Source organism: Geotrypetes seraphini, chromosome 15 (genome assembly GCF_902459505.1).
Source record: "Geotrypetes seraphini chromosome 15, aGeoSer1.1, whole genome shotgun sequence".
NCBI classification, from domain to species: domain Eukaryota; kingdom Metazoa; phylum Chordata; class Amphibia; order Gymnophiona; family Dermophiidae; genus Geotrypetes; species Geotrypetes seraphini.
This window is the reverse complement of record NC_047098.1, coordinates 59,399,495-59,420,923: the sequence shown is the minus strand read 5'-3', so window position 1 is coordinate 59,420,923 and position 21,429 is coordinate 59,399,495. Positions and strand designations below refer to the sequence as shown.

General features: G+C 42.0%; 1 long non-coding RNA gene across 1 annotated transcript in view; it reads left to right on the top strand.

Annotated features, from left to right (window-relative positions):
- The window catches only part of LOC117348767, a 39,267-nt gene that overhangs the window by 1,122 nt on the left and 16,716 nt on the right, over positions 1 to 21,429 (top strand). The window contains exon 2 of the long non-coding RNA XR_004537048.1: positions 8,812 to 8,921. This is a non-coding gene — a long non-coding RNA (uncharacterized LOC117348767). The remainder of the gene's footprint in view (positions 1 to 8,811; positions 8,922 to 21,429) is intronic.

Sequence of the window (21,429 nt, the reverse complement as noted above, 5' to 3'; positions counted from 1 at the left end):
ATTCACACCGAGTGCTATGAGCACACCACAGTGTACTATAATGCAGTGGTTCCCAACCCTGTCCTGGAGGACCACCAGGCCAATCGGGTTTTCAGGCTAGCCCTAATGAATATGCATGACAGAGATTTGCATATAATGGAAGTGATAGGCATGCATATCTGCTCCATGCATATTCATTAGGGCTAGCCTGAAAACCCGATTGGCCTGGTGGTCCTCCAGGACAGGGTTGGGAACCACTGCTATAATGTGAATGGTGCATGTTAGGAGTACATAGGGGGTCCTTTTTCAAAGCAGTGGTAAAAAATAGCTTTAGAATGCCCTAAGACAGGGATCTCCAAAGTCCCTCCTTGAGGGCCTAATCCAGTCGGGTTTTCAGGATTTCCCCAATGAATATGCTTGAAAGCAATGCATGCACATAGATCTCATGCATATTCATTGGGGAAATCCTGAAAACCCGACTGGATTATGGCTCTCAAGGACTGGAGTTCCCTACCACTGACCTAAAGCATAGGCAGCAGAACGCTCTAGACCAGGGGTGTCCAATGTCGGTCCTCAAGGGCCGCAGTCCAGTCGGATTTTCAGGATTTCCCCAATGAATATACATGAGGTCTATTTGCATGCACTGCTTTCATTGTATGCTAATAGATCTCATGCATATTCATTGGGGAAATCCTGAAAACCCGACTGGATTGCGGCCCTCGAGGACCGACATTGGACACCCCTGGCCCTAGGGATATTCATGATCAGCAGATAACATCACAACTAATGTTTGTAGATAATTTAAAATGTTATATCTTTATGACTGTCATTTAGCAGAATAACTCTAATTTTTGACCAGGATAAATGAAATTGCATAAAACTGAAAACACTTTATTACAGGGATCTCAAAGTCCCTCCTTGAGGGCCTAATCCAGTCGGGTTTTCAGGATTTCCCCAATGAATATGCATTGAAAGCAATGCATGCACATAGATCTCCTGCATATTCATTGGGGAAATCCTGAAAACCCGACTGGATTATGGCTCTCAAGGACTGGAGTTCCCTACCACTGACCTAAAGCATAGGCAGCAGAATGCTCTAGACCAGGGGTGTCCAATGTCGGTCCTCGAGGGCCGCAGTCCAGTCGGATTTTCAGGATTTCCCCAATGAATATACATGAGGTCTATTTGCATGCACTGCTTTCATTGTATGCTAATAGATCTCATGCATATTCATTGGGGAAATCCTGAAAACCCGACTGGATTGCGGCCCTCGAGGACCGACATTGGACACCCCTGCTCTAGACCCAGGGATCTCAAAGTCCCTCCTTGAGGGCCTAATCCAGTCGGGTTTTCAGGATTTCCCCAATGAATATGCATTGAAAGCAATGCATGCACATAGATCTCATGCATATTCATTGGGGAAATCCTGAAAACCCGACTGGATTATTGCTCTCAAGGACTGGAGTTCCCTACCACTGGCCTAAAGCATAGGCAGCAGAACGCTCTAGACCAGGGATCTCAAAGTCCCTCCTTGAGGGCCTAATCCAGTCGGGTTTTCAGGATTTCCCCAATGAATATGCATTGAAAGCAATGCATGCACATAGATCTCATGCATATTCATTGGGGAAATCCTGAAAACCCGACTGGATTATGGCTCTCAAGGACTGGAGTTCCCTACCACTGGCCTAAAGCATAGGCAGCAGAACGCTCTAGACCAGGGATCTCAAAGTCCCTCCTTGAGGGCCTAATCCAGTCGGGTTTTCAGGATTTCCCCAATGAATATGCATTGAAAGCAATGCATGCACATAGATCTCATGCATATTCATTGGGGAAATCCTGAAAACCCGACTGGATTATGGCTCTCAAGGACTGGAGTTCCCTACCACTGGTCTAAAGCATAGGCAGCAGAACGCTCTAGACCAGGGATCTCAAAGTCCCTCCTTGAGGGCCTAATCCAGTCGGGTTTTCAGGATTTCCCCAATGAATATGCATTGAAAGCAATGCATGCACATAGATCTCATGCATATTCATTGGGGAAATCCTGAAAACCCGACTGGATTATGGCTCTCAAGGACTGGAGTTCCCTACCACTGGCCTAAAGCATAGGCAGCAGAACGCTCTAGACCAGGGATCTCAAAGTCCCTCCTTGAGGGCCTAATCCAGTCGGGTTTTCAGGATTTCCCCAATGAATATGCATTGAAAGCAATGCATGCACATAGATCTCCTGCATATTCATTGGGGAAATCCTGAAAATCTTATATTTCTGAAAAGTACTGGTGCTTTGTATTTACTTGTAAAGAGACGTTATTTTGTGCACAAAAACTCAAGGCTCCTTTTACTAAGGTGCGCTAGCGTTTTTAGCGCACGCACAAAATTACCGCTCACTATACTGCGCGGTATGCTTCTAGAATAACACCAGCTCAATGCTGGCGTTTAAGGTCTAGCGTGCACTATTCCGCGCATTAAGGCCCTAACGCACCTTAGTAAAAGGAGCCCTTAAAATCTTCATTGACCTGGCTAGAGGTACTCAAAAAAGAAGGAAAAAATTTCTGGAACTGAAATCTTGGTTACTTGCTTTTTTTTCCTAAAGTTTCCATGTAAATGTCTCGTTACATTTCAAGGGAATCAGGATATTTTTGTTTGTTTGTTTTTATTCATTGCAGTTAGAAAGATTGATCTAGAGAAAGAATCTTCTAGTAATTGATTAAGGCAGTTAGAAAAAGAAGTATCTGTAGCACTATATATAATAATCCCTCTCTTTTACAAAGCCACAGTAGCGGCAGCCACGCAGCAAATGCTCCAACACCCATTAAATCTCTGTGGTCATCATAGCGATTACTGCCGCAGCAGGCACTATTGTGGTTTTCTAAAAGGAGCCCTTAGGTATTTGATTTTCCATATATTTTTCCTGAAATTGTACACAGAACTCTTTTAGATATATATATATATGCGACCCCGTCACACCAGCGCTGAAATCCGCCCACTGGCTAACCATCAATAAGCGATGTGCCTTCAAAGCCCTTGTTTCTGGCACATAAAATCTTCCAAACAAATGGACCCAGACGTATATCAAACTACTTTCCCCTCAAAATACTGTCTGTGCCATAAGAATTGTTGGGACTGAAAGCAAAAGGAAATATTAAAGTGAAAAGTGGAGAAAAACAGACCTCAATAAACAGCTCTTGAACTAATATAGCATTCAGTACAGCTCAAGTCATCATAGGTCTGGAAAAAAAACCTTCAGTTACATCAAAAACAAAATGATTCCTCCGTAACTTCAAAATGTCTTCAGTCCGTTTTTCTTAGTGAATGTCCACAATCAACAAACTCGTAAGTGTGTATTAGCAACAGTGGTGCATTCCAATCTCAGTGTGTGTAAGTCACAAAGTTGAAGTAATTAGCGACACCCAGGCAAGAAAACGACTACTTATCTTCATTGCTGTTTTCAAAAAAATGTACCACTTTTAAATCACATAAAATCTTTCACCATAAGACGCCTGCCTATGTCTGCCAAACTTAGACAGTACACCCCCAACCGTTCCCTCTGCTTTGAAGTGGAGAATCAACTCAGCATCCCTCCAAGGAGATCTCTCCAAATGGAAATTGCAAGCAAGCACTCCTACAGCCATTTTATCCCTCGTCTATGGAACCAACTGCCCGCACAAACCCAAGACTAGACTCACTGATGGCTTTCCGAAAGGCAGTGAAGTCTCTCCTTTTCGGTCAATGATGACTCTGTAAATTACTCGCTAGCCCTTTTTGCCTCCTTCTATGTACTTCCTGAATGTATCTGTCATGTCTGTGGACTTATTTTGTGACTGTCTTCTTGTAATCCATTCTGAGCTTTCTGGGAGGGATAAAAGTCAAAATAAATAAATAGTAAATGACAGCAGATAAGACCTAAACAGTCCATCCAGTCTGCCCATTAGTTACATGCATTATAAATTAAATTATCCTTTTTCTCTTTGATATTCCTGGGCCATAGACTGTAAGGTCTACCCAGTGCTGTCCTTAGATCCCAACTTCTGGAGTTGCCTTCAAAGCTAACTCCAGCCCATCCAACCATCTCGTCACTTGCAGATACATACCGTAAAGTCTGCCCAGCAATGTCCTCATGTTCCAAGTTACTGGAGCTCCCATCAACGTCCTCCCTAGCCCACCCTATACCAAATTGTCATATATGGGACACAGACTATGGAAGTCTGCCCAGTATCAGCCTTAGCTCTTCAATATATACCATTCACTTTCTAATTAGAGATCTTCAGTGTTTTTCCCATGTTTTTTTGAATTCCATCACTGTTTTCCTTTCCACCACCTCCCTTAGGAGAGCATTCCAGGCATCCACCACCTTCTCCTAAGTCTCCCATTACTCCTAAGTCTACCTTCCCGCAACCTCAATTTATGCCCTCTAGCTTTACTGTTTTCCCTTCTGTGGAAAAGATTTGGTCCTATATTAACACCTTTCAAGTATTCAAACATCTGTATCATATCTCCTGTCCTCCAGAGTATACATATTCAGGTCTTCCAGTCTCCTCTCATACTTTTCTTGGTGCAGACTCCCTACCATTTTTGTCACCATCTTCTGGACCGCTTCAAGTCTTCTTATATCCTCTGCCAGATACGGCCTCCAAAACTGAACACAATACTCCCTTTTTCTACTGGTTACTCCTTTGTCTATACAGCCTAGCAACCTTCTGGCTACAGCCACCACTTTATCACACTGTTTCATCACCTTCAGATCCTCAGACACTATCACCCCAAGGTCATTCATCTGTATACGTTAGCTTCTCACCTTCCAGCACATATTGTTCCCTCAGATGTCTACTCCCCAATGTATCACTCTGCACTTCTTTGCATTGAATTTTAGTTGCCAGATGTTAAACCATTCTTCTTTTTCATGTTTTCCACTTCCTCCAGGGTATCCACTCTATTACAAATCTTGGTATCATCTGCAAAAAGGCAAACCTTACCTTTTAACCCTTCAGTAATGTCATTCACAAACATATTGAACAGAATTGGCCCTAACACCGATCCTTGAGGCACTCCACTACTCACCTTTCCTTCCTCTGAGCAAATTTCATTAACCACCACCCTCTGGCATCTGTCCGTCAACCAGTTTCTAATCCAGTTCACCACTGTGGGCCCTAACTTCAGCCCATCAAGAGCCTCCTATGAGGAACTGTGTGAAAGGCTTTGCTGAAATCTAAGTAAATTATATCTAGCACACATCTTTGATCCAATTGTCTGGTCAACCAGTCAAAGAAGTCAATCGGATTCATTTGGCACGATTTACCTTCAGTAAAGCCATGCTCCGTTAGATCTTGTAATCCATTTGATTCTAAGAAATTCATTATGTTTTCCGTATAAATGTAACAAAATTCTTCTTCACCCAGAGAGTGGTGGAAAACTGGAATGCTCTTCCGGAGTATATTATAGGGGAAAACACCTTCCAGGATTTCAAGACAAAGTTGGACAAGTTCATGCTAAACTGGTGAGACTGGACTCATTTGGAGCACTGGTCTTGACTTTGGGGCTGTCGCGTGAGCGGACTGTTGGGCAGGATGGACCATTGGTCTGACCCAGCAGCAGCAATTCTTAAGTTCTTATGTTCCTTCAGCAATGCTTACATTATTTTTCCAATAACCAAAGTGAAGCTTACTGGCTTGTAGTTTCCCATTTCATCTCTGTGACCATTTTTGTGAAGAGGGATCACATCCACTCCTCTCCAGTCCTATGGAACCTCAAGTACAAGGGGGCATCAGTGAAATTGAGAGGGGAAAGGTTTAGAACAAATGCCAGGAAGTTCTTTTTCACCCAGAGGGTGGTGGATACATGGAACGCGCTACCGGATGATGTGATAAGCAGAAGCACGCTACAGGGCTTCAAAGAAGGTCTGGACAGGTACCTGGAGGACAAAGGGATTGAGGGGTACAGATAGGAGTAGAGATAAGGTTATAGGGACAGGATTAGAGGTACCTAGAGGACAAAGGGATTGAGGGGTACAGATAGGAATAGAGGTAAGGTTATAGGGATAGGATTAGAGGTAATTTATAAAATTTAGTCAGACCACTGTTCAAGCAGTGGGCCTGATGGGCCGCCGTGGGAGCGGACCGCTGGGCGAGATGGACCTCTTGTCTGCCTCAGCGGAGGCAACTTCTTATGTTCTTATGTTCTTATATACATCCAGGGTGGGGAGGGGAGGAGGGAATATTTTATAATTTATTATGCTTAAGTACAATTGTTGGGTATAAGGGGGGAGGGGTATTTGATGTGAGTTAAACTTTGATGGTATATTAAGTGATGTTAAAGTATAAAATGATTGTATCTTATGTTACACTTGTTGAAAGTTTTAAAAATTAATAAAGATTTTTTTAAAAAAAAGAGAATATGGCCCTAAGGGCTCACCAGGTAATCCAATGCTAACTGGGTTAGTGCGCAATAATGAAGGTATGCCTATTCTGTGCCCCCAGAGAGGCTTTCTGCGGTACAGGGGCTCAAGGCAGTTGCACCAGTTGCACACCCAACATAATGCCAGCCCTGGAAACAAAATGGCAGCTGTGGGAACTCAACGCACTAACTGGAAGTGAGAAAAAGCCTCACATTCGCAAACTAACAAAATTGAGGATTGCTGCATGTAGCAATTAGTAATTAGTCCTCTTGAAGTACACAACAATACAGCAATTAAGTCTTTGTTACCTCAGCTTCAAGGACAAACAAGCTAGTTTATGTGAGGGATGTGCTTAGGCAAAGCAGTATAATTTTCTTAATATATGCCATTTTACACTCCCACTCTTGGTATAAGGAGCGCTTTGTTATGCTTCTGCATATGAAATTGCTTGATTTTATTCAACAGAAACTACAAAACGCAGTGAAAGGTCTAATGAACTCACAGAGCGACCTGCACTGTCTAAAGCACCAAATCTAATTGTGCCAGTGTTTCCTAATAATACTGGCCACAGTTTGAGCTTGATCCGAGTAAGAGAAGACACATACTTGACAGTCCGACGTGGCAGTATTCTGAGGGTTCAACAATAATTCAGGGTTAGCATAACGGGCTCTGTAATAAGCACGCTTGATAACCCAATTGGGATAACTCCTATCCTTGGAACGCTGAGTAAGCAATTTGGCCTGAATTTTGAATTCGGTAGTAGAAGAACAAATACGCCGAATTCTTAAAAATTATAGGGGAAAACACCCTCCAAGGATTCAAGACAAAGTTAGACAAGTTTCTGTTGAACAAGAATGTGCGCTGGTAGGGCTAGTCTCAGTTAGGATGCTGGTCTTAGACCAGAGGGCCGCCGCGTGAGCGGACTGCTGAGCATGATGGACCACTGGTCTGATTCAGCAGTGGTAATTCTTATGTTCTTATGAATGATAGGAAGAGACTTTTTTAGTCTAGTGGGATGGCAACTAGAATAGTGAAGATAGGTATTGAGGTCAGTAGATTTTCTACAAACACTGGCACATTCTAACCATTCACGACAGCTTCAAAGAAGTACCTAGAATTGCCTTTTCTCTGCCCAAGAACTTAGGCAACTTATTGAGTCATCCGCATGGGTATAATGTTCAAGCCCAAGGCAGTCATAAACCTTGTGGCTCTTGCAATGTCTGTCCAAATTCTCTTTCCATCACGACTTGGTGTCATCCTATTACCCAACGTGAGTATAAGCTAAGACAACACATGACTTGTCTATCCCAATGGGTAGACTATGTCATCATATGCCCATGTAACTTGCTCTACGTGGGATGGACTTAACACCTCTAATATGTCCTCCCCCATGGTCCCCCATTGTTTGGAAAGAGGCCATACATTTTTTGATCTTACTTGGTTTATTATTGAACAACTGCCTGTGGATTTTAAAGGGGACAAACTTGCTCGTATCCAGCTTCGTGAGCAATTCTGGATTTTTGAGCTCAATGCTGTTTATCCCCATGGCCTCAATGAGGGTATGGAGTGGAACACCATTGTTTAGTTTTTGTTGATGGAGCTTCTGATTGGCTGTTCATTGATGACGTATCTTTTTACTCAGTTTTTAAGCACGTCTTGCATTCTGCTCTTTTAGCTCCTCCTTCTCTCCTTGGCTGACTTGCTGGTGCTGTGCATGGCCTATCATCGCCGTCCGTCCTGTTTAATAGATTCCTGAGGAAGGGACCTAGAGTCACCGAAACCGGGCTTGGTAGAAGTTACTTTGGCGTTAGTCCTTCTTGCCTTCCAAATTTTTGGACCATGCCTGCACACTAAGTTGCTTTTTTTCTATCTAGGAGTCGGCTGGGGAACTCCCAGAGCGTCCTGCTCTGTCTCTTTGAGCACCTTTTTGCCATGATTTTTGGCACTTATTTAGTTGTTCACTGTTTGTGTTTACTTTGGGCACATCGGAGGGGTCCAGTGATGGTGTGCAGGTGAAGGTTATTATACCTTTACCAGTGTGTGTAAAGCGCTGGAGAAGTTCTCCTTTCGCTTATCCTTCACACTGAGGACCCTCTCCTTCACTGGTTATTATAACATTTAATATATTTTATATTGATTTGAATTAGATTCGGTGCTTTAGACAGTGCAGGTCGCTCTGTGAGTTCATTAGACCTTTCACTGCGTTTTGTAGTTTCTATTTAGTATCTTTGGCAGTATTATTTTTGGAGTTATTGTTTGATTTTAGTCAATGACAGAATAGATCAGCTTTGTTTGATGGTTCTTATGCTGAAATCAAACACATATAATCAGTCAATATCACAAATGTAAGATGGGTCTAATTTTCTTCTTTGAAACTAGCATGCTTTGGATGATAATTCCGTGCCTTATCATTTTTTTCCTCAACTTTTTTTTTTTTTTTTCAGATTTGCTCTATGGGTTAAAGAACGTGATTCACCCCAGAAACCAGGCACATTTATCAAACTGCAGACAAAATTCCCCTTTGCATCCCTGACATATGTTGCAGAGGAAAGATGTAAGTGAATTCTGCCAAAACATATTAAAGTCAAGTTGGATCTGTTCTTAAGTCGTTTAAAGGGATAATTTCATTTATGAATAGCTTGTAAGAAAGCTTTGTTTTCAGATCTGAGATTATTTCTGATCTCCACTTGTCAGAAACCCTGTCACTCGGTTCTCTTCTGTCAAATACGTGGCAGAACTGAAGAGACATTTGAAATTCTGTAATGTTGGCGCTGACGCCAACAGAGAGTTTGAGATTCCAAGATTATTGAATACTTGATGTATCGCTCAATCAGTAAAATGTCTTGGCAGTTCACAATAAAATAAAGAATGAACAGGGTGAAAGAGATACAATATACATTAATTATTTTTATTAAGGGGTACTTTTACTAAGGCGTGCTAGCTGATTTGATAGAGATATGATAGAGATGTTTAAGTACATCACTGGTCGAATAGAGGTGGAAGACAACATTTTCCTTCTAAAAGGGCCCTCGTCCACAAGGGGACATCTGTTGAAAATCAGGGGGGGGGGAAATTTCATGGGGATACCAGGAAGTACTTCTTCACTGAAAGAGTGGTGGACCATTGGAACGAGCTCCCGGAGCAGGTGATCATGGCCAGCAGCATACAAGATTTTAAGAATAAATGGGATGCACACGTCGGATCCCTACGAGGGTAGCATAGAGGAGGGCAGATTGGGGACGAGTGATAGAGTGTAGATTAGGGGAGGGTTGTTGGAGTGGGCAGACTTGATGGGCTATGGCCCTTTTCTGCCGTCATTTTCTATGTTTCTATGTTTCTATTTAGCTCATGCTAACCGATTTAGCGCACGTTAAATTCTAACGCGTCCATAGAATATAATGGGTGCATTAGCATTTAGTGCATGCTAATCATTAGCACATGTGAAATCATGTAACATGTGCTAAATCGGCTAGCGCGCCTCAGTAAAAGAGGAGGTAAGTTATTTCTATGCCACCTATCAATGGAGGATGTTTAGGCGCTTTACCTTCAGGTACTCAAACATTTGTCCCTATCTGTCCAGGCAGGCTCACAATCTATCTAACGTACCTGGGGCAATGGAGGATTAAGTGACTTGCCCTGGGTCAAAAGGAGCAGCATGGGGCTAGAACCCACAACCACAACCCAGCCTCTGCAATCCACGAGGCATATCCATAAGCTGCTGAATTGCTGTGTATATGTGGGGGGGGGGGGGTCTATGTATATTAAACAAACAATATTTTTTAAATTGTACTTATTATTTTACTGGAATTTGGATATTAAGAACATAAGAATTGCCACTGCTGGGTCAGACCAGTGGTCCATCGTGGCCAGCAGTCCGCTCACGTGGCGGCCCTCTGGTCAAAGACTAGCGCCCTAACTGAGACTAGCCCTATCAGCATACGTTCTTGTTCAGCAGGAACTTGTCTAACTTTGTCTTGAATCCCTGGAAGGTGTTTTCCCCTATAATAGCCTTCGAAAGAGTGTTCCAGTTTTCCATCACTCTCTGGGTGAAGAAGAACTTCCTTACGTTTGTGCGGAATCTATCCCCTTTTAACGTTAGAGAGTGCCCTCTCGTTCTCCCTACCTTGGAGAGGGTGAACAACCTGTCCTTATCTACTAAGTCTATCCCCTTCAGTACCTTGAATGTTTCGATCATGTCCCCTCTCAGTCTCCTCTATTCGAGGGAGAAGAGGCCCAGTTTTTCTACTCTTTCGCTGTATGGCAGCTCCTCCAACCCATTAACCATATTAGTGGTTTGTTTTTATTACTTGGGTATGTATGCACACCTTTCATTTTATTTTATTATTAATTTACAGTGAAATGTAAATTAATCATATATTATTTATTTCATGTGGCCCTTTTATATGTTACAGGACTCCTGATGCAGGCACTATAGCCGAAACACGGCCCGTGTCGAGTCCATGATTTGAAATTATTATCCACCATATTTATGTGACTTTTTTATGCACATTTTTGGTACCAATAAAGAAGGGTTTTGAACACCAGGCACGCTCCTTTTTTTGTATGCGAGGAGAAAGTACATTTTTCTCTTAAGGTCTTGCTGAGTACCTTTACCTGGTGATCAATTGTATAAAACCTATACCAAATCTCCTACCATCCAGTAGAAGTATGGCAGGAAGGGAAAATAAGGATGTCTACCTGTAAAGATACCCATTAGGGCTAAAGAAGGTGGTAGTGATAGTGTCAATCCTTCAGGAGAATATATTGTAATTGTGTTTATATTTATAGAGATTTAATAGACCACGTTTCAGTATAACCAATCAAAGTTGTTGACAATTAAAAATAATAAAGGGGGGGAAGGAACACCCGTGTCATATCAAGACAGGGGATAAGTAAAGCAGGAGAAAAGAAACAAGCCAGCCAATATTCAGCCGGTAGCAGTTAGCGATTTTTGTGTCCGCCGCCAGCTACATTTCTAAATATTCAATGTCGGACTGTATCTGGGTGCCAGCATTCAGGATACGGTCAAGTACAATATTCAGCCTTTGATTGCATAAGCTGAACCTCTTAAGGACAGATCCACTATTTTTGTGGCTCAATTTAAACCGCATAAGAGCCAGTTCTGCCCCCTGCCCCCAAATGCTCACAAGATAGCCAGTTTTTGTGCAGGCAGTAACTGTGAATATTCAGTGGTGGTATCCAGTTAATAATAATAATTTATTCTTATATACCGTCAAACTATTAGTTCAAGGCGGTTTACAATAAGAAAAGCTGGACAAACAGTGAATTACAATGCAAATATCAAATACTTCTCAAAAAATTAGATCAGATAGTTCTCAAAGAAGGTTCAGAATAAAAAATTTTAAAAAGTTAAACAAGCAATAGATAGCAATCATAAGCATCGAATGTTTCTGAAAAAATACAATTGCTAAGTCAGATATTTTTCAAACAAGTTTTAAGAGTTCCAGAATAGATAATAAGACTAGGCTTGGAGAATAAGAGCTTTCCAACACAAATTCATTACACTAGCCTGATAATGCCAAAGTTTTTCCCAAGAATCTCTTGTTATGACATGCTTTTACTGATGGAAACAAAAACCAGCAGGTTCATCGTGTATTCTTATTTGAATTATTTTATCAATATTGTGATATTTAGGAGTATAGAAAGTTTTTGCCCCTGTCCTGATCTTTTATGTATCTTTATGCTTGAACTGGGGTGTTTTTTGGCTTTATAGAAATAACACTGGGACTTTTTTTTTGGGGGGGGGGGAGGGGGAGTAGGTGCCTTTTTTTCTCTGGAAATCCCCTCGTGCCAAGTTTTATCTGCTAACGTTTTGGAGAATCATCGTATCTTCAGATAGAGAGCCAGATGGACAGACAGGCCGACATTCTTGAACACTGTTGTATGATTATTTCCAATTTCTGTTGGGTTGGGAAAAATAAAAAGAGGCTGATTAACAGGATCATATATGACTACCTCATAAAGTAGGTTGTTTGGGCAGATACAAATTGTTGCAAATCCATTGCACACTCACACGTAGTAGTATCCTAGTTGAGCAAAATAAAGTCTTTAAGAGTAAAAGATACATCTACGAGTGGCTTAATTTACAGACTCAAGGAACCCTGGAAATTAATTACCAATAATTTCAGACTGTTGGTTCAATCTTAAGTATTAAGCACATTGGACTACCGTAACATCATTTATTTAGGATCATACAAAAAAACCAATCAGGAGATTAAGAATCATTCAAAATGCGGAAGTACGTTTGATTAAATGGGTTGAAAAAAATTGGATCACGTTACCCCATACTACAAGAAACTACATTGGTTGCCAGTGGAGGCCAGAATTATATTCAGACTAGCATGTTTATGTTACAAAACGCTGGCAGGACTTGCTCCCCCTTATCTTATTAATCACTAAATTCACTTATTAATCACTAAACTCAGCGATCATCGCTAAACCTGTTTTCACAGGTTTAACGACAATCGCTGCTAACCGACCCGATTCTCGACCGCCCATTTTCCAATCCAGCCATGCAAATTAGTAAAACCTCGTGCAAAATAGCCAAGCGATTGATTCACTTACATTGCTTGGCTATTTTCCATCGGGTTTTACGATCCTAAAACCCGACTGCTGTAAACCTTTTGGAAACTGTGTTACCGACAGATCTGTTGGGTTTTTTTTTTTAAATGGCACAGATATTTTGCATGTATTACACATGCAAAATATTTGCACAATAAAAAAAAAAAGAAAAAAATCCCCTCCAGCCCTGATAAAGCACCTTCTCCCTCCCTCCACGAACCCCCAAAAAGGCAGGAGGGATGTCCACTCCCTCCTTCCACCAGACACCTGTCGCTGATGCCAACAAATGGCAGGAGGGATGCCCACAAACCCCTACCACCAGATGCTGCTGCCCGCCACCGCCGTCAAACTATTAAATATGGCAGGAGGGATGCCCACTCCCTCCTGCCACCAGACACCTGACGCCAATGAATGGCAGGAGGTATGCCCACTCCCTTCTGCCAATGGAGTGCCCCCTTCCTCGGCCTACACTCCCCTCCCTCAGCCCTGTTTCCTTTCCTGCCGGCCGCTACTGTCTGCAGTGCAGGCCTTAGGCCCCTCCCCATGCATCGTTTGATGCATGGGGAGGGGTCTAAGGCCCTGATTGGCTCAGATGCCTCAAGTCTCTCCTCTTGGGTGGGGTCTTAGGCATCTGAGCCAATCGGGGACTCCCTTAGGTTCCCTCTGTATCCCGGATACAAGGGGGAGGAACTAACTCTCGACCTAGGTGGAAAATCTCTTTGTTCTCTTTCCCTACGCTAAAAGGGTGTATTGTAAAAAGGTTCCAGGATAAAACTATATCTTACCAGGCCATTATGTGGACCAATACCTTAAGTGGTCTATTTGTGAACTCGCTATCTTACCAAATATATAAGAAATCTCAGCCATACAAATAATATAAGTCAGAGTCTGTTTTGATAAGTCTGTTTAAGAACTTCAGACATGCAATTAATGTAATCCAATATGTAATTCATCTGCGTCTGGCAGATCCTCTTTGCTGTAAACCGCTCTGAACTGTCAAGATATAGCGGGTTATAAATAAATTTGAATTTGAAAAAGGAGGGATGAATAAGCTTTATGATTTCTCATTTTAGACATTTTTTGTGCCTTTTTCAACTGCAAGCTAATCATCGATTTTTATGTTACTCTAGAAAAGAGAAATAGCCAGGAGGTATTATCTCTGAGGTCAGCCCTGGTGCATCCATCTCACAGACGTGAAATATAGGACAGCACAGACCCATCCAGCCTAAGGACATAACACGAGCAATTCAATGCAGGAAGGTATTTAATAAGGGAAAAGGGAGTCCCATTGCAGCAAAGAAAAAAGAGAGTTACAGTGTAATAACTGTGCTCCATATGGTGCCTTCTAAGCTTCCTAAATCCTGTCTATTAAAATCTTCTAGCCTACGTGACCTTACAGTGCTGTTCCATTTCAGGCATCACAGAAATCTAGCTTTAAAAAGGCAATATGTCTTTTCCTAGTACAGTTTGCTTCTGTCGGTAAGACTTTGCTTTGCAAATATCTCCTGGGTAAGGAAGCAGACATTGCCTTGCTCTTTTTTCAGGCTCTGCCAGTTCCAGGATGGAGACTTTTCATTAGACTGGCCTGCCTGGTAGACTTTGGGGGTGACCAGGATTGACGACCAGTAGAGGGCCTGGTGGTGGTCTGTGAGAGACCAAGAAAGTGAGTGACTGGGAGAGAATCCTCACAGAGAGCAGTTGGAAGAACCAGAAAGTCCTCAGGCATGCACCCAGGAAAAATCCCCTCAGATACTGGACGGACTTGGAAGGAGGAGTAGCCGGAGGACCCAGTAGAGTCTGGAGTCCAGGGAGGGGCTCAGGTTTTACAACTGTGGTGGGACTGGCGAAGTTTCCAGGGAGTGGGAGACCCAAGATGCTGGGGATCATAGGGACTAGCAGTGGCCCTATAGGAAGAGTCAAAAGGGTAGAGGTTCAAGGCTGAGGGGGTCTGGCAAGAAACCAGCAGGATCGGTGGCAAACGGCAGAGAGACTGGTGATGTCACTGGAAGCTGACAGAGGGGCCCAGGAAGCAGCCTGAAAGACACAGGAGAACACTGGCTGAAGGTCTTGCTAGCCACCAGTGGAGGGGCCGGTGGCAACCAGCGTAGAGACCGGTGATGGCAGTTGCAGGAAGACCGGCAGGGCCAAAAAAGGGTCAGGAAAGGAGCTGGGAGACGGTGGAGTCATCCATGCTGGGTTTAAAAAAGGCTTGGGTAATTTCCTAAAAGAGAAGTCCATAAGCCATTATTAAGATGGCTTGGGGAAATACACTGTTTATACCTAGGATAATAAGCATAAAATTTGTTATATTACTTGAGGTCTAGCTAGGTACTTGGGACCTGGGTTGGCCACTGTTGGGAACAATCAAGCCATTGTGACATCACTGCCGAGGTTGGCTCTTAGGCATTGGTGGAATGAGGCATTATGACATCACAATCTCAGCTTTGGAATGATGCTACACTTTGAGTTTCTGCCTGGTACTTGGGACCTGGGTTGGCCACTGTTGGAAACAGGATACTGGACTTGACGGACTTTCGGTCCGTCCCAGTATGGCAACTCTTATGTTCTAATTTGCATTCCAATTCAGAGTGCTGTTTGCAGTCCCTGATTCTGCCATTGAAATTGTTAGGCTAAAACTACTTCTATCTTTGTCATTCTATGTGTGAGTGTGTTCTTTACCTCTTTCGCTGCATTTCACCAGAGGTCGAGCTTTTTGCAGAGTTAATATCTGGAAGCTTACCCAAACATGACAGCAGAAACCAGCAATGAGCTTAAATAATCAGCTTGGTTAATTGAAAGAATTAATTTGATAATTACATGGAAAAGAAAATTAAATACAATGAGTCTGTATGCAACTGGAGGCTTCACATTTAAGTCACAGCTTGTGATTACAGTAAAACTCTTCTAAAATAACCACTTCTTATCCTATGTATATCCCTAATCTGTGAATAAACTAGTTTCTTTCTATATATGCAATGACATTTTAAAATCAAATCAAAGAAAACCATACATTACCCAATTCTTTCTTCATAAAACAGCTCAGGATCCTGCAGAAGAAGGGGTCCAATCAGGAACAGGCCCAATAGAGCAGCCACCCTCCCTTCTTCCTTGAATAACCTTTTATGCATACATTTTAGACCATGAGATGGGTGGAAAGACCCTAAATTTCCTGCAAACGTGTCTTCAGAACACACGTCCTTCTTTGCACAACCTCACAGAGGGTGGGATACAGAGTACCCAACGCCAACCAGTGATCACCAGCCAGGATGCATCACTCCCCTACACCTCTTGCATTTGGTATCATGTCAACTCCCCTCGATCCTAGAACTCTTCACAATTCTGAGTCACCTTGATCCAGACTCTGGGGAGGGAGAAATGACTCAGCTAATCTTGTTTATTCCATGCTTCAGCCCACTGGATATTCTGCATGACACCCTGCTCCAATCCAAACCAAATACACGATCAATTGCTAATTTTTATCAGCCAGCTAAGCACAAGCCTTTTTCTGGCCTGACATGCCTAATTATGAAAATAGGATCCGTCAGCCATTTTACAGAGAAAGAGCAAAGAAAATCTCCCTGTCCTCCATTTTAATTTTCCACTGACTCCATTATCTTGCTAACCCTGAACATGCTAATAAAATGATTTGCATAGTTCCTTATAAAATCATTGCTGCAGGTCCCATAATGCACCAGGATAGAGTTGTTAGAAATCCAGAACTGGTCTAAAATAGGGTTACCAGACGTCCTGATCTCCCCGGACATGTACTCCTTTTCGAGGATATGTCCGTGGGTCAAAATGGCTTTTCAAAACCAGCAACGTCGGGACAGCATCTGCGCATGCACGGATGCAACGTGGCGACGTCACACACGCGCATGATGTCATTGCGTCACACCAGCGCATGCGCAGATGCGCTCGCAACAAGTGCACAGGTTACGAGGGGCCGCCACATCCGTACTAGGCTCTGCACTTTCCTTGCTACTTCTGGAGAGGTGAAAGGTAGGGGAGGCCATGAATGAAGATGTGAGGAGGGGGCAGAGAACATGAATGTGACACTAGAGGTCCATGAGAAAGGGAAAAACAAAAGTGTTTGCGAAGGGCCTAATAAGAACATAAGAATTGCCGCTGCTGGGTAAAAGGCCCCCTTTTACAAAGCTGCGCAGCCAACTGCTGTGCGGCAAATGCTATGACGCCCAATCAATACCTATAGACGTCAGAGCATTTACCATGCTGGTCCGAGCTGCCAGCTTTCGAAAGAAAGGGAGAAAGTGTTAACATTAACTCTCCCCACAAGAGGAAATATCCATTCTGGTACCATCTTTTGTGCACTTTCCAAAAGATGGGAAGAATTCTGTAAAAAGTGATTGATGGAAACAAGGAGAAGGATGTAGAACCCCACATGGATAATAGTGTCAAATAATAGTGAAGTACCAGGTACAAAAAGTAGCAGTCCAGATGTGAAATCTCAAATTCTTTAAAGTTCAAATACAACAGCTGCGGTGGTGCAGAAAAAGACTCGACACAGCTGTGTTTCAGCAAAAATAAATGTCTGCATCAGGAGTCTATAATGCACTAAGAGCCTGTTATCTTGATTGTAGGCGGTGGTACGTGTCCTACCGCTGTCTAACAGACCAATCAGGATGCACTTAAAAAAAAAAAAATCAATGGGGCGAAGGATGCCTTAAGTATAGGCATTGTTCATGCACGTATGAAGATGTCTAGGCCCACCTACAGATACCTAAGTCTGGCATAGGTGTGGTTTACACCAGAAATGGCCTTAGGCGCCCCTTAGGCATGCCTAGGCACTTCTCGTAGGCGTGAGTCATTTTACAGGCCTTAAATGTAGGCCTGTAAAATGCTGGCCTACATTAAACAAGTCAAATACTCTGTGGCTACCGTTTAAATGTTATCATCTGGGAACTGTAAAATCTAACTTTCTTCAGACCCCAGAATGCCGTGCAGTAGCTTAACACAAACAAGCAGACATCCTCACAGGTCCTTTGATTTTTTCTTTTATATTTATATATTTCAAAATTATCAATAGCCTACTATCAAGTAGAAACCCATCTTGTTGTTTTTTAGTTTTTTTTAATTACAATTTACTTATCTTTTCTGTTGCTATTGTTGATCTGTCATTACAATAACCCACCCCTTCTGATGCGTTTCAAAGACTTTCTTCAAGGACAGGGGTATATATCAGCATATTTCAACAATAGCTGATATTCAGCAGTGCTAGAAAGGGAACCAGGCTGCCTTTTTTTTTACCTCAGTGATTCACAGAGCGTTGAAGTGATTGGGCCTACATTAAAGGCTTCTGTTTTGCAGGCACCTACCGTGGCAGGCTCCATTTTCAGAATCAGGCCCTGAGTTTCTATCTGTAACTTGGAATTCATGTTAATATATGGATAGATATAGCACAGATTGACTGAAAAATCTGTACAGCTCTCATTGACTCATGTAAGACATAATTTCCAAGAGTTGCAGTCAGCTCAGCAATATCACAAGGATTTACAGTTAAAGGAAATCAATAGCTCAACACTGTTTGGAATCCTCAAACTTGTTTTTGAGATCACTGCCAACCATCTATATACATTTAATAAAGCAGGCTAGTTTTCTGCCCTTTCATCTGTATTGACAATAATGCTCAAAAAGAAAGAATGCAAATTTCTCCACTTTGGCATGCGTGTTAAAAATGTGAATACCTCAGATGAATTTGAAAACCAGAGGCATCAGGTATTTTTTTCCCCAGAGACCTGGGTCAACCTACGTTTCCTCTAGTGCAAACCAGAGTTGCCAAGAGTGGACGGAGGTATAAAAATACAAAGTTCTTTGTGTGATGAAAGCTGTGCAAAAGAAAATATTTAGCTTTCCTCGGTGCTTCTGAAGTTACAGATAGAGTGGAAACAATATTAGGACAGTTTTCAATGGAATTTGCCCACATAACTGAACAGCTAATCTAATCTAGTCTTCAATTTATATACCAAATCCTTTCCCGAAGGAACTCGATTCGGTTTACAATTAATTTTAAAAAAAAAACATAGTAACATAGTAACATAGTAACATAGTAGATGACGGCAGATAAAGACCCGAATGGTCCATCCAGTCTGCCCAACCTGATTCAATTTAAATTTTTTTTTTTTTTTCTTAGCTATTTCTGGGCGAGAATCCAAAGCTTTACCCGGTACTGTGCTTGGGTTCCAACTGCCGAAATCTCTGTTAAGACTTACTCCAGCCCATCTACACCCTCCCAGCCATTGAAGCCCTCCCCTGCCCATCCTCCTCCAAACGGCCATGCACAGACACAGACCGTACAAGTCTGCCCAGTAACTGGCCTAGTTCAATATTTAATATTATTTTCTGATTCTAAATCTTCTGTGTTCATCCCACGCTTCTTTGAACTCAGTCACAGTTTTACTCTCCACCACCTCTCTCGGGAGCGCATTCCAGGCATCCACCACCCTCTCCGTAAAGTAGAATTTCCTAACATTGCCCCTGAATCTACCACCCCTCAACCTCAAATTATGTCCTCTGGTTTTACCAGATAACATCTAGTAAATTGAATGGAAAGAGTACTATTGGTTAGGATTAGATAGATATTTAAATAGTTGAAGGAACTGGTCTGAATAACTATTGCGTAAACAACCAAGTTTTTAGATCTTTCCGAAATTGCTGTAACTGACTTAACTGTCTTAAAAGTCTGGCAGTTTATTCAAAATTTCCACCAATTTAAATGACAACGTTTTGCTAAGTTTCCCGGAACATTTAAGTCCTCTAGAAGATGGAAATGATCATTTATAAATTGTTGTAATCCTTGAATGACAGGATCTAATAGCATTCCAGCATAGTGAAGGATCAAATATTCCATAAAGGAATTTAAAAATGACACATGCACACTTAGGGGTCCATTTATCAAGCTGCGGTAGGGGTTTAACGCATGTAATACCATGCGTTAAACCGCCTGCTGCACTAGCTGCTAATGCCTGCATTGAGCAGGCATCCGTTTTTTAGCCGGCTGCGGGGGTTAGCGCGTGATGAAATGTCCGACGCGGACCCGGCTTGATAAAAGGACCCCTATAACAAACTGGGAGCCAATGAAGCTTTCTCAACAACGGGGACACATGATCGTACTTTCTCTTTCCAAAGATAAGTTTGGCCACAGTATTCTGTATTAGCTGCAGTCGATCTAGGCTGCCCTGTTTAATACCCAAATATACAGAATTACAGTAATCCAGCTGAGCAAGCACAGTGGACTGTACCAATAATGTATAGGGTTCCTGATAGAATAATGACCTAACTTTCCTCAATATACATAAACTGAAAAAACATTTCTTTGCCAAGGAATTTATCTGATCGTTAAAAGTAAGGGAGGAGTCCAATATAATGCCCAAAACTCTGGAGGAGAAATCTACTTGTAATGAGATACCTGACTTCAGTAAAACAGCAGCAGGAAGAATTTCTAATCTAGGCCCAATCCAAAGTAATTTGGTTTTTGAAGCATTTAATTTCATTTGGATGGAATTAGCCCACCTCTGAAGATTGGAGATGCAACTATCTATGCCTGTAGCCAGGTCACAAAGATCATGGATAACTTCCAATAGGATGAAGATATCATCCGCATAAGTATATATAGTCTCTACAGATGAGAGACAAAAGACTTTTAAAAAGGTCATATAAATGTTAAACAAAATGAGTGAAAGAAGGGAACCTTATGGTACCCCGAATTTGGGTGTCCAAGAAAATGAAACCACACCCTTTAAACATACCTCATAAGAATGTTGCGAAAGAAATTTGTTAAACCATGATTCAGACCTATGTCGGCCAGCATACGAATCAAGATATCATGATGGACCACACTGAATGCCGCCGACAGGTCAAACTGTAACAGTACTGCATATTTATTCTGCAATTGTAGATTTTGAATCTTTGCAATTAGTGATATTAAAAGAGTTTCTGTGCTAAAATTTGGCCTGAATCCATGTCGAAATGGTAACAAGATAGAAAATTTCTCTAAATAGTTAGAGAGTTGGCAAGAAATAATTGATTCCAACATTTTAGTCATTAGAGGTCACAATAGGTCGATAATGAGAGGAAACCGAAGGATCTAAATCGGCACCTTTCAACAGGGGTGTTAGAATTATGTGAAAAATGACCATTACTAAGAAGAAGATTTAATAGAGAAGTCAACCAAGTAATAGCCTGTGAAGGTAAGTTGCCATAAAGGTAGGAGGGGAAATGATCCAAAGTACAGCTACACCTCTTCAGTTGTGACACATAGTTTTAGAACTTGAAGTTCAGATACAAGGTCAAATACATTCCAAAAACGGTCCACATGGGTTATTGTAGGCCTATTAGAGCCTAGGGAAAAATCATCGGGATTGATGGCTGGGAAGGTATCTCTAATAAGAGCAATTTTGTTATTAAAAAATTTTGCTAACTCTTCAGCAGTTGGAATGCCATCTTGCTTTGGTTTTGTATTTACT